This window comes from Anopheles maculipalpis, chromosome 2RL (genome assembly GCF_943734695.1).
Source record: "Anopheles maculipalpis chromosome 2RL, idAnoMacuDA_375_x, whole genome shotgun sequence".
NCBI lineage: Eukaryota > Metazoa > Arthropoda > Insecta > Diptera > Culicidae > Anopheles > Anopheles maculipalpis.
In genome coordinates this window covers 62,656,776-62,669,221 of record NC_064871.1, presented here as the reverse complement: position 1 = coordinate 62,669,221, position 12,446 = coordinate 62,656,776, and the positions used below count along the sequence as shown (strand labels likewise).

General features: G+C 44.9%; 1 protein-coding gene and 1 pseudogene across 1 annotated transcript in view; one reads left to right on the top strand and one right to left on the bottom strand.

Moving 5' to 3' along the window:
• LOC126556025 (polyserase-2-like) overlaps window positions 1–12,446 on the top strand; it is a 555,659-nt gene that overhangs the window by 413,476 nt on the left and 129,737 nt on the right. The gene's annotated exons all lie outside the window — the stretch shown is intronic.
• LOC126567341 (uncharacterized) overlaps window positions 1–12,446 on the bottom strand; it is a 43,486-nt pseudogene that overhangs the window by 4,841 nt on the left and 26,199 nt on the right.

The following is a 12,446-nucleotide window of genomic DNA, read 5'->3' as shown; positions in this document are numbered from 1 at the left end:
ACCTTGAACAGCTCGCGCCGGCGTCGCACTTCAATCCAACAAGGTGTCACATGAATAATTTCGGACGGAAAAAAAAATAAATAAAAAAAAAATTTCCGCGAAAAACACTTTTCCTGCTGAGGAAATTAGGAAAATCGCTTTTCCGAAGATGGCACTAGACGTGGTTTTCCACCCCGGAGATTTCGTCCCAAGACACCGAGGCGCTATCTCCACTCCTTCCCCGGGAAAATCGCGAAAAACCGATTTTGGTGGGGGTTTTCCGGCTCTAGCGGTGAGGGGGGTGGCGGAAGAGGGGGAGATATTGTTTTCCCCCACTCCTTTCTTCGAGACGCGTCGATTGAGGGGTCGCACGCCCTGTTCGAAGCAATCGGAAAATTGGCCACCCGGGGCCTCAGAAGCCCGCCAGGAATCCGCGGAAGGCCAGGACGGACACAACCCGAAAATCACCGGGTGCTCCACCGGATGTTTCGCCGGAGGAACTCCCGGACGAAAATTTTGAAATCAACGGTCGTTTGGCCACCGGACCACTTTTTTCAGCCGGTGGCCGCCATTTTCGCGGTTTATGTACGCAACTTTGACGGGCCGTAACTTCGTCAATTTTCCACGGATTAGCACGAAATTTTGAACACAAGTTGGTCTCGCTAAACCAAGACTTTTGAGCGTCTTTTATCACCAATAGGATCACTAGCACAAAAGTTATAGCAGTGTCTTTTTTCACTTTTCAAACCACTGTAAATACGCGAACTCCATGAAATCGGTCACTTTTTTTGATGTCCCCGATGCGTCCTGATGGCGCGCATCTTTTGATGTATCGCTTTTCAAAATCGGTTCACAAATAAACTTGTAATAAAGGAAAAACGATCCTGATGTCGTTACAATGTGCAATCCGCGCACAACTATGTTTCAGGTGGAGTTGCTGCTACCGTGCACCGAAAAGAGTGTCTTCGTTTTTCTCCAATCTCTCGCACAAATCCAATACTATCAAGCTAAACTCCAGAAAACGTCAAGCTTTTCACACTCAGCCCTCACACACAATCTCGCACGAACGAGTTCGATCACGTTCGGGACAAACAAATGCAAAGGCTCTCGTCGAACAAGCCTGAATGATTCTTTCTTAGCAAATCGAAAAGTTTAAGTTGCTATCGACACACTGATTGAATCGGCAACACAGATAGTTCGAAACCGTGTCTAAAGTACAGGAAAGATAACTTTTTACTTGATCACAAACACAACACTCCAATCACAACTTTTCTTTCACACACGCCTGTTCAGCTCTCCGGCAGCGCATCCACACCAGTTGAAGACGTAACTTAAAAATCTTATCACGCCTTGTGGTAGCAGCATAATGTTTTTCGCATGGGTCCTCTTCTATAGATAAAGCGGGTTGCTCTCCGTTGTTCTAGATTGTTCTCAGTTTCCCAGAAACGTGGCAGCACAACCACAAATCAAGTGAAGCTTGATTTGTGGTTTTGAGACAAGACCGTTGGCTGGAAACCGAAGTAAGGGAAGTATTCCCGGAGACTGTCCATCCGAAGGACGTTTGAGAGTTATCTTTCGCACTGGGTTTCGGTCGTATTATGGTAATGCTCTAACTCTTGATGGTTTAGTGGTTGAGATCTTACTAACTATACTTTATTTCCTAGTTCGTGCTCCTTCGTCATTCGGCATCTAACCTTATGCTAGCAAAGTGGCTTGTGTCTTATGTTTATAAATAGGGATCGAGAGGACCGCTACAGACGTCTATGCTAACCATGGTCTGCCCTTACCTAGTGTGCGTTTTCTACCAGTTTGCATTTCCCAATGTGCATCACTGCCGATGACAATATTGACCTTGCCTAGAATGTGGAATGATGGGTCTGCTAACGAGGTGGTCGGAAGCTTCCATGTTGTTATGCCGATCAGTACTGTCGGAATATCAGCGAAAGATCTTTGCAAAATCAGTAACTTCATTGAAGTTGAAAACATTTCTGATATTGATTGCAATACAGCGTTGATGGAGTCCTTAACCTGCTGTATCGCTTGACCGATGCCTACGATCGACACGTCAACCTTGGACCGAGTGGTCATCAACTTTCAACCGACATAAAGTTGCACATGGACCCTGAATCCAACAGCGCTTGCGCTTCATGTCGTAAACCATGGTCATCGACCACCAAGAGCAGCACCGTTTCCAGAAACACCGTCTCATCGTCCGAATTTGCAGCCATCCACACTTTCGGACGCATATATTGTCATATAATAAGCTACAATGTGTAGCATTGCACGTAGTGCAACGATTTACGGACTTACATGACTAAAGATTAGACACGATTTAGCCAATTCATAACTCGTATAAAAGTTTTCAACGTATTATGTTCGCCTCTGGTCAAAGAGTTTCTCTGCAAGATACAGACAAACATTATGCGCCAATCCGGTTTGTCAAATTCCTTCAGCTGATTTACCTGAATAAATTCTCATTGCCCATGTATAGCCATCATTCGAACAAAGTTTGAATAATTTGATTCCGTATTTATGTGCTTTGTTGGGAATATATTGTTTGAAAATGAGTCTTCCAGACAATGGAATCAGCAATTTATCTATAACAATATCCTCACCAGTTGTATACACTTTTTCGTATTTTTCTTGTAATTTATTGAACAATGGCAATATTTTACCAAGCCTATCTTTATGAGTAAAAGTCGAGTTATCTGCAAAATGGATATTGCTCAACAACAATTCAAATAGGTTCAGTGACATCGTGCTGCACGGTAGTTTAAAATCACATAACTCATTTTTCGACCAATACTTAGCAATAGGGCTTACATTCACTAATCCCATCCATAACATTAAACCAAGGAATTGTTTGATTTGTTCAGGATTTGTTGATTTCCACTTCTGCATGCGGCACGCTGGTGTACATCGATATATTCAACTTTTGTTCCGCGTATCGGTTTGTTTCTTGTACAACCATGTTCACAACATCATCGTCGATGAACAATGAAAAAAACATCATAAGGTGTTATCTCGTCAGATAATTGCATGTTGAGATGGTTGGTTTGTTCAAACGTGAACGATTTTTGTCGACCACCAAATTCATTCCACTGAAAATCATCAAATTCGATTTTCTCAGCACGTTCAATATTTCTTTCTTCTTCCAACTGTAATTCATGTAAAATTTATTCAATACCACATTCAGCGTCACTTTCACTATCGGATTCAGAACCTGACGAAACAATTACGTTGTACCTACTCTTTTTTGGCTGCATAATATCTTCCTCAAAACAACGTTTGTTTTGGGTATCATTTCTAAATATCTCTTCATCGCTGCTATCTATATCTCTTCATCCAGTTGTAAAGGATTTGTCCATGTTAGTGATCGTTAAAATTTACAAATTAGTTCAGTTTTTAAGTTTTTGAACGGTTGTTGGCAAGTGAAACGAAAAACGAGTAAGCGAAGAGCGATTTACGATTTACGATTTACTACTCAGGCCCAATTGCAAAATCGTTATGCTTTTTCGCTCTGCCTAACTTACAGTTTACATTATCAAAGTTTACCTTATCAAAGCGAGAAATCATGAGCGTATGTGATATGTGAAAGGCTTGTCAGTCAACGTGTTAAGATCTTCGGACAGCTGCGAAGATTGTGGTTCTCGACGCACTCCAAAGGACAAGCAGGTTGCATAGTGTGTGGCTGGCCGAGATACGAGTTCCCTGTTGTTGCTGCATTTACGGCTTTTTTCGGCTTGAGTGAAACCTTTCGCTCGTTGCCGTTGATTCACCTCCAAGTCTTGCGTAAACGTCTGAGTTGACCTGAGAATGATGATGCGATCTTGAAAGATAATATATACTTATTCCTTGATGAATGCGACGAATGTTTTTGCCAAGGCAACATAGTCGAAGGGTGTAGCTCATCCCAAGTTGACTGTCATGCTTGTTTTCGTAAATGTTTACGTGGGTATTTCGTTAACGAATTATCCACGAAAAGTTTTTCGACATTCACAAAATTTACGAGGATAAAGTTTGTTGTTGTTTATGGTTCATCGTATGTAAACAAACAAAAGTTCACTATCCTCGAACAATTCAAAAAATCGTTAATGATTTCGAGGAATCATTGACTAATACTAATACGAATGATCGTTTGAAATTGATACGAGGGCTGACAATAAAGTAAGGTCTCCAATTTTTTCTTTTCATAGAAAATGACATTTATTTACAAAAAGCGATACACCGTTGGAAAGGTCAAGGTCTTGGCTACTTTTCTACATAATCGCCTTTTTTTCCAACACCTTGCGCATCCGCACAATGAACTTGTCTATGCCGGCCGAATACCACTCTCCGTCCGCCTCGCGCAACCAGGTGTTGACCTCTTTCTGAACCTCCGCATCACTCACTCATCTTCCCTCCGAGATGTTTTTTCAGGGCGGGGAACATGTGGTAGTCACTCGGGGCCACGTCGGGACAATAGGGAGGGTGATCGATGATGTCCCAGCCAAATTTCTTGAGCAGGTCAAGGGTAACGTTGGCTGTGTGCGGGCGCGCGTTGTCGTGGTGAAATTTCACTCCTTTGCTGTTTCGGGCAGAAACTTTGTGATACTGCAAGTTGTTCACAAGGATATGACGGATTGTTTAGCTGCTACACACTCCTCCCAGCTTCTCTTCCAAGTCCCTAATTGTCGCACGGCGGTTTTTGAGCATTTCTGCCTCCACTGCTTGAACAATCGCATCCGAGACCGACGGTCGACCACTTCTCTCCTCGTCGTGAACATTAGTGCGCCCGGAATTGAACTCGTGGCTCCACTTACGCACGTTTTTTTATGTTTGTACACTTTTCCCCGTAATCTTCAACTAGTTGACGATGGATTTCAATAGGTGTCACCATTTTCGCACTCAAAAAACGTATTACAGAACGCAATTCGCACTTGGACGCTGACGCGAGGGGTACCTCCATCGTTGACGGCTGCTCGGCCAAGACTGAGCGGTCGGGGAAGCCTCACCCAGCAGCAAAGTGGTAGTGGGGGAACCAAGGAACACGGTGGTGTTGCCAGATTTCGCCTAGCGCGTGATCCGGCGAAGTTGCAGCGTTGGAGACCTTCCTTTATTGTCAGCCCTCGTATATGTCCTTGCTCATAAACCAACAATTTTTAGCGTTATTTTGGAACACACAATCTTTGCGGAGTTGAAATGATACTACATTCGCTCGTTTTGAAATAGAGGAATTCGGTGCTACATATTTGGTTACTATATAGTATTCCTCAAATTCCGTAAGTCGGTTAACCGCCTGTTGTAGTATTTTCCAACCACTGCTGCAGATTGGCGTGTCGGCTTACGGTGAGCCACCTCCGCCCAAGAGCCGCCTTCATGACCTAGAGACGGCTCCACCGTTGCCGTCCCCCAATTCTGCTGGCGCTGCTGACTCCGCTGCTGCTGGCCTGGCTGCTGCTGCTGGTTTGACCGCTGCTGCTGGCTAGTTCGCTGCTGCTGCTGGCTTGGCTGCTGCTGTTGCCACTGTCGCTGCTGCTGCTGGGCTGGTCGGGCGTGGTGAGTCGACCGATGGGGTAGCCGTCCGCTTAGCAGGAGTGGACGTATAACGTGTCCGTCCTGACCGCAGGACGTGTCCCTTCTCCTGCGTCTCCATTCTTCGGTGCTGTTCAGCACCTCAATCTGTTCGCACCGACTTCACGCTTTAATTGACTTCCCACACGTCCAAGTCCGGCACCGTCGCGAATATTCGGAAAATGTCCGGAAAATGCGTGACCAAACTCTCCCAATCATCAGCACTTTTCCGACCTAGACGGAAAGTCGACTCTGCGGCAAGCTCAGGAAACACTTTCCCGTCGTTGTGCGTCAAAAACTGAGCGTTTGGTGCAGTGTTGGAAAACTGGTAACTCACCATGTGAGTCACCCGCTATTTTCCCACCTTAACGGAAAGCCGACTCCATGACGAGCTCAGGACACACCTTTCCGTCGAATTCGGGCCAAAATTGAGTGATTGGTGCAAATTTGAAAAATTGGTAACTCACCACGTGAGTTGCCAATGAGTTACTCCAGGCTTAAAGCCCGAGTTCTTGCACGATTTCCAAGTGCAGCACCTTGAACAGCTCGCGCCGGCGTCGCACTTCAATCCAACAAGGTGTCACATGAATAATTTCGGACGGAAAAAAAAAATAAATTAAAAAAAAAATTTCCGCGAAAAACACTTTTCCTGCTGAGGAAATTAGGAAAATCGCTTTTCCGAAGATGGCACTAGACGTGGTTTTCCACCCCGGAGATTTCGTCCCAAGACACCGAGGCGCTATCTCCACTCCTTCCCCGGGAAAATCGCGAAAAACCGATTTTGGTGGGGGTTTTCCGGCTCTAGCGGTGAGGGGGGTGGCGGAAGAGGGGGAGATATTGTTTTCCCCCACTCCTTTCTTCGAGACGCGTCGATTGAGGGGTCGCACGCCCTGTTCGAAGCAATCGGAAAATTGGCCACCCGGGGCCTCAGAAGCCCGCCAGGAATCCGCGGAAGGCCAGGACGGACACAACCCGAAAATCACCGGGTGCTCCACCGGATGTTTCGCCGGAGGAACTCCCGGACGAAAATTTTGAAATCAACGGTCGTTTGGCCACCGGACCACTTTTTTCAGCCGGTGGCCGCCATTTTCGCGGTTTATGTACGCAACTTTGACGGGCCGTAACTTCGTCAATTTTCCACGGATTAGCACGAAATTTTGAACACAAGTTGGTCTCGCTAAACCAAGACTTTTGAGCGTCTTTTATCACCAATAGGATCACTAGCACAAAAGTTATAGCAGTGTCGTTTTTCACTTTTCAAACCACTGTAAATACGCGAACTCCATGAAATCGGTCACTTTTTTTGATGTCCCCGATGCGTCCTGATGGCGCGCATCTTTTGATGTATCGCTTTTCAAAATCGGTTCACAAATAAACTTGTAATAAAGGAAAAACGATCCTGATGTCGTTACAATGTGCAATCCGCGCACAACTATGTTTCAGGTGGAGTTGCTGCTACCGTGCACCGAAAAGAGTGTCTTCGTTTTTCTCCAATCTCTCGCACAAATCCAATACTATCAAGCTAAACTCCAGAAAACGTCAAGCTTTTCACACTCAGCCCTCACACACAATCTCGCACGAACGAGTTCGATCACGTTCGGGACAAACAAATGCAAAGGCTCTCGTCGAACAAGCCTGAATGATTCTTTCTTAGCAAATCGAAAAGTTTAAGTTGCTATCGACACACTGATTGAATCGGCAACACAGATAGTTCGAAACCGTGTCTAAAGTACAGGAAAGATAACTTTTTACTTGATCACAAACACAACACTCCAATCACAACTTTTCTTTCACACACGCCTGTTCAGCTCTCCGGCAGCGCATCCACACCAGTTGAAGACGTAACTTAAAAATCTTATCACGCCTTGTGGTAGCAGCATAATGTTTTTCGCATGGGTCCTCTTCTATAGATAAAGCGGGTTGCTCTCCGTTGTTCTAGATTGTTCTCAGTTTCCCAGAAACGTGGCAGCACAACCACAAATCAAGTGAAGCTTGATTTGTGGTTTTGAGACAAGACCGTTGGCTGGAAACCGAAGTAAGGGAAGTATTCCCGGAGACTGTCCATCCGAAGGACGTTTGAGAGTTATCTTTCGCACTGGGTTTCGGTCGTATTATGGTAATGCTCTAACTCTTGATGGTTTAGTGGTTGAGATCTTACTAACTATACTTTATTTCCTAGTTCGTGCTCCTTCGTCATTCGGCATCTAACCTTATGCTAGCAAAGTGGCTTGTGTCTTATGTTTATAAATAGGGATCGAGAGGACCGCTACAGACGTCTATGCTAACCATGGTCTGCCCTTACCTAGTGTGCGTTTTCTACCAGTTTGCATTTCCCAATGTGCATCACTGCCGATGACAATATTGACCTTGCCTAGAATGTGGAATGATGGGTCTGCTAACGAGGTGGTCGGAAGCTTCCATGTTGTTATGCCGATCAGTACTGTCGGAATATCAGCGAAAGGTCTTTGCAAAATCAGTAACTTCATTGAAGTTGAAAACATTTCTGATATTGATTGCAATACAGCGTTGATGGAGTCCTTAACCTGCTGTATCGCTTGACCGATGCCTACGATCGACACGTCAACCTTGGACCGAGTGGTCATCAACTTTCAACCGACATAAAGTTGCACATGGACCCTGAATCCAACAGCGCTTGCGCTTCATGTCGTAAACCATGGTCATCGACCACCAAGAGCAGCACCGTTTCCAGAAACACCGTCTCATCGTCCGAATTTGCAGCCATCCACACTTTCGGACGCATATATTGTCATATAATAAGCTACAATGTGTAGCATTGCACGTAGTGCAACGATTTACGGACTTACATGACTAAAGATTAGACACGATTTAGCCAATTCATAACTCGTATAAAAGTTTTCAACGTATTATGTTCGCCTCTGGTCAAAGAGTTTCTCTGCAAGATACAGACAAACATTATGCGCCAATCCGGTTTGTCAAATTCCTTCAGCTGATTTACCTGAATAAATTCTCATTGCCCATGTATAGCCATCATTCGAACAAAGTTTGAATAATTTGATTCCGTATTTATGTGCTTTGTTGGGAATATATTGTTTGAAAATGAGTCTTCCAGACAATGGAATCAGCAATTTATCTATAACAATATCCTCACCAGTTGTATACACTTTTTCGTATTTTTCTTGTAATTTATTGAACAATGGCAATATTTTACCAAGCCTATCTTTATGAGTAAAAGTCGAGTTATCTGCAAAATGGATATTGCTCAACAACAATTCAAATAGGTTCAGTGACATCGTGCTGCACGGTAGTTTAAAATTACATAACTCATTTTTCGACCAATACTTAGCAATAGGGCTTACATTCACTAATCCCATCCATAACATTAAACCAAGGAATTGTTTGATTTGTTCAGGATTTGTTGATTTCCACTTCTGCATGCGGCACGCTGGTGTATATCGATATATTCAACTTTTGTTCCGCGTATCGGTTTGTTTCTTGTACAACCATGTTCACAACATCATCGTCGATGAACAATGAAAAAAACATCATAAGGTGTTATCTCGTCAGATAATTGCATGTTGAGATGGTTGGTTTGTTCAAACGTGAACGATTTTTGTCGACCACCAAATTCATTCCACTGAAAATCATCAAATTCGATTTTCTCAGCACGTTCAATATTTCTTTCTTCTTCCAACTGTAATTCATGTAAAATTTATTCAATACCACATTCAGCGTCACTTTCACTATCGGATTCAGAACCTGACGAAACAATTACGTTGTACCTACTCTTTTTTGGCTGCATAATATCTTCCTCAAAACAACGTTTGTTTTGGGTATCATTTCTAAATATCTCTTCATCGCTGCTATCTATATCTCTTCATCCAGTTGTGAAGGATTTGTCCATGTTAGTGATCGTTAAAATTTACAAATTAGTTCAGTTTTTAAGTTTTTGAACGGTTGTTGGCAAGTGAAACGAAAAACGAGTAAGCGAAGAGCGATTTACGATTTACGATTTACTACTCAGGCCCAATTGCAAAATCGTTATGCTTTTTCGCTCTGCCTAACTTACAGTTTACATTATCAAAGTTTACCTTATCAAAGCGAGAAATCATGAGCGTATGTGATATGTGAAAGGCTTGTCAGTCAACGTGTTAAGATCTTCGGACAGCTGCGAAGATTGTGGTTCTCGACGCACCCCAAAGGACAAGCAGGTTGCATAGTGTGTGGCTGGCCGAGATACGAGTTCCCTGTTGTTGCTGCATTTACGGCTTTTTTCGGCTTGAGTGAAACCTTTCGCTCGTTGCCGTTGATTCACCTCCAAGTCTTGCGTAAACGTCTGAGTTGACCTGAGAATGATGATGCGATCTTGAAAGATAATATATACTTATTCCTTGATGAATGCGACGAATGTTTTTGCCAAGGCAACATAGTCGAAGGGTGTAGCTCATCCCAAGTTGACTGTCATGCTTGTTTTCGTAAATGTTTACGTGGGTATTTCGTTAACGAATTATCCACGAAAAGTTTTTCGACATTCACAAAATTTACGAGGATAAAGTTTGTTGTTGTTTATGGTTCATCGTATGTAAACAAACAAAAGTTCACTATCCTCGAAAAATTCAAAAAATCGTTAATGATTTCGAGGAATCATTGACTAATACTAATACGAATGATCGTTTGAAATTGATACGAGGGCTGACAATAAAGTAAGGTCTCCAATTTTTTCTTTTCATAGAAAATGACATTTATTTACAAAAAGCGATACACCGTTGGAAAGGTCAAGGTCTTGGCTACTTTTCTACATAATCGCCTTTTTTTCCAACACCTTGCGCATCCGCACAATGAACTTGTCTATGCCGGCCGAATACCACTCTCCGTCCGCCTCGCGCAGCCAGGTGTTGACCTCTTTCTGAACCTCCGCATCACTCACTCATCTTCCCTCCGAGATGTTTTTTCAGGGCGGGGAACATGTGGTAGTCACTCGGGGCCACGTCGGGACAATAGGGAGGGTGATCGATGATGTCCCAGCCAAATTTCTTGAGCAGGTCAAGGGTAACGTTGGCTGTGTGCGGGCGCGCGTTGTCGTGGTGAAATTTCACTCCTTTGCTGTTTCGGGCAGAAACTTTGTGATACTGCAAGTTGTTCACAAGGATATGACGGATTGTTTAGCTGCTACACACTCCTCCCAGCTTCTCTTCCAAGTCCCTAATTGTCGCACGGCGGTTTTTGAGCATTTCTGCCTCCACTGCTTGAACAATCGCATCCGAGACCGACGGTCGACCACTTCTCTCCTCGTCGTGAACATTAGTGCGCCCGGAATTGAACTCGTGGCTCCACTTACGCACGTTTTTTTATGTTTGTACACTTTTCCCCGTAATCTTCAACTAGTTGACGATGGATTTCAATAGGTGTCACCATTTTCGCACTCAAAAAACGTATTACAGAACGCAATTCGCACTTGGACGCTGACGCGAGGGGTACCTCCATCGTTGACGGCTGCTCGGCCAAGACTGAGCGGTCGGGGAAGCCTCACCCAGCAGCAAAGTGGTAGTGGGGGAACCAAGGAACACGGTGGTGTTGCCAGATTTCGCCTAGCGCGTGATCCGGCGAAGTTGCAGCGTTGGAGACCTTCCTTTATTGTCAGCCCTCGTATATGTCCTTGCTCATAAACCAACAATTTTTAGCGTTATTTTGGAACACACAATCTTTGCGGAGTTGAAATGATACTACATTCGCTCGTTTTGAAATAGAGGAATTCGGTGCTACATATTTGGTTACTATATAGTATTCCTCAAATTCCGTAAGTCGGTTAACCGCCTGTTGTAGTATTTTCCAACCACTGCTGCAGATTGGCGTGTCGGCTTACGGTGAGCCACCTCCGCCCAAGAGCCGCCTTCATGACCTAGAGACGGCTCCACCGTTGCCGTCCCCCAATTCTGCTGGCGCTGCTGACTCCGCTGCTGCTGGCCTGGCTGCTGCTGCTGGTTTGACCGCTGCTGCTGGCTAGTTCGCTGCTGCTGCTGGCTTGGCTGCTGCTGCCAGCCAGCAGCTGCTTGCCACTGTCGGTGCTGCTGCTGGGCTGGTCGGGCGTGGTGAGTCGACCGATGGGGTAGCCGTCCGCTTAGCAGGAGTGGACGTATAACGTGTCCGTCCTGACCGCAGGACGTGTCCCTTCTCCTGCGTCTCCATTCTTCGGTGCTGTTCAGCACCTCAATCTGTTCGCACCGACTTCACGCTTTAATTGACTTCCCACACGTCCAAGTCCGGCACCGTCGCGAATATTCGGAAAATGTCCGGAAAATGCGTGACCAAACTCTCCCAATCATCAGCACTTTTCCGACCTAGACGGAAAGTCGACTCTGCGGCAAGCTCAGGAAACACTTTCCCGTCGTTGTGCGTCAAAAACTGAGCGTTTGGTGCAGTGTTGGAAAACTGGTAACTCACCATGTGAGTCACCCGCTATTTTCCCACCTTAACGGAAAGCCGACTCCATGACGAGCTCAGGACACACCTTTCCGTCGAATTCGGGCCAAAATTGAGTGATTGGTGCAAATTTGAAAAATTGGTAACTCACCACGTGAGTTGCCAATGAGTTACTCCAGGCTTAAAGCCCGAGTTCTTGCACGATTTCCAAGTGCAGCACCTTGAACAGCTCGCGCCGGCGTCGCACTTCAATCCAACAAGGTGTCACATGAATAATTTCGGACGGAAAAAAAAAAAAAAATTAAAAAAAAAATTTCCGCGAAAAACACTTTTCCTGCTGAGGAAATTAGGAAAATTGCTTTTCCGAAGATGGCACTAGACGTGGTTTTCCACCCCGGAGATTTCGTCCCAAGACACCGAGGCGCTATCTCCACTCCTTCCCCGGGAAAATCGCGAAAAACCGATTTTGGTGGGGGTTTTCCGGCTCTAGCGGTGAGGGGGGTGGCGGAAGAGGG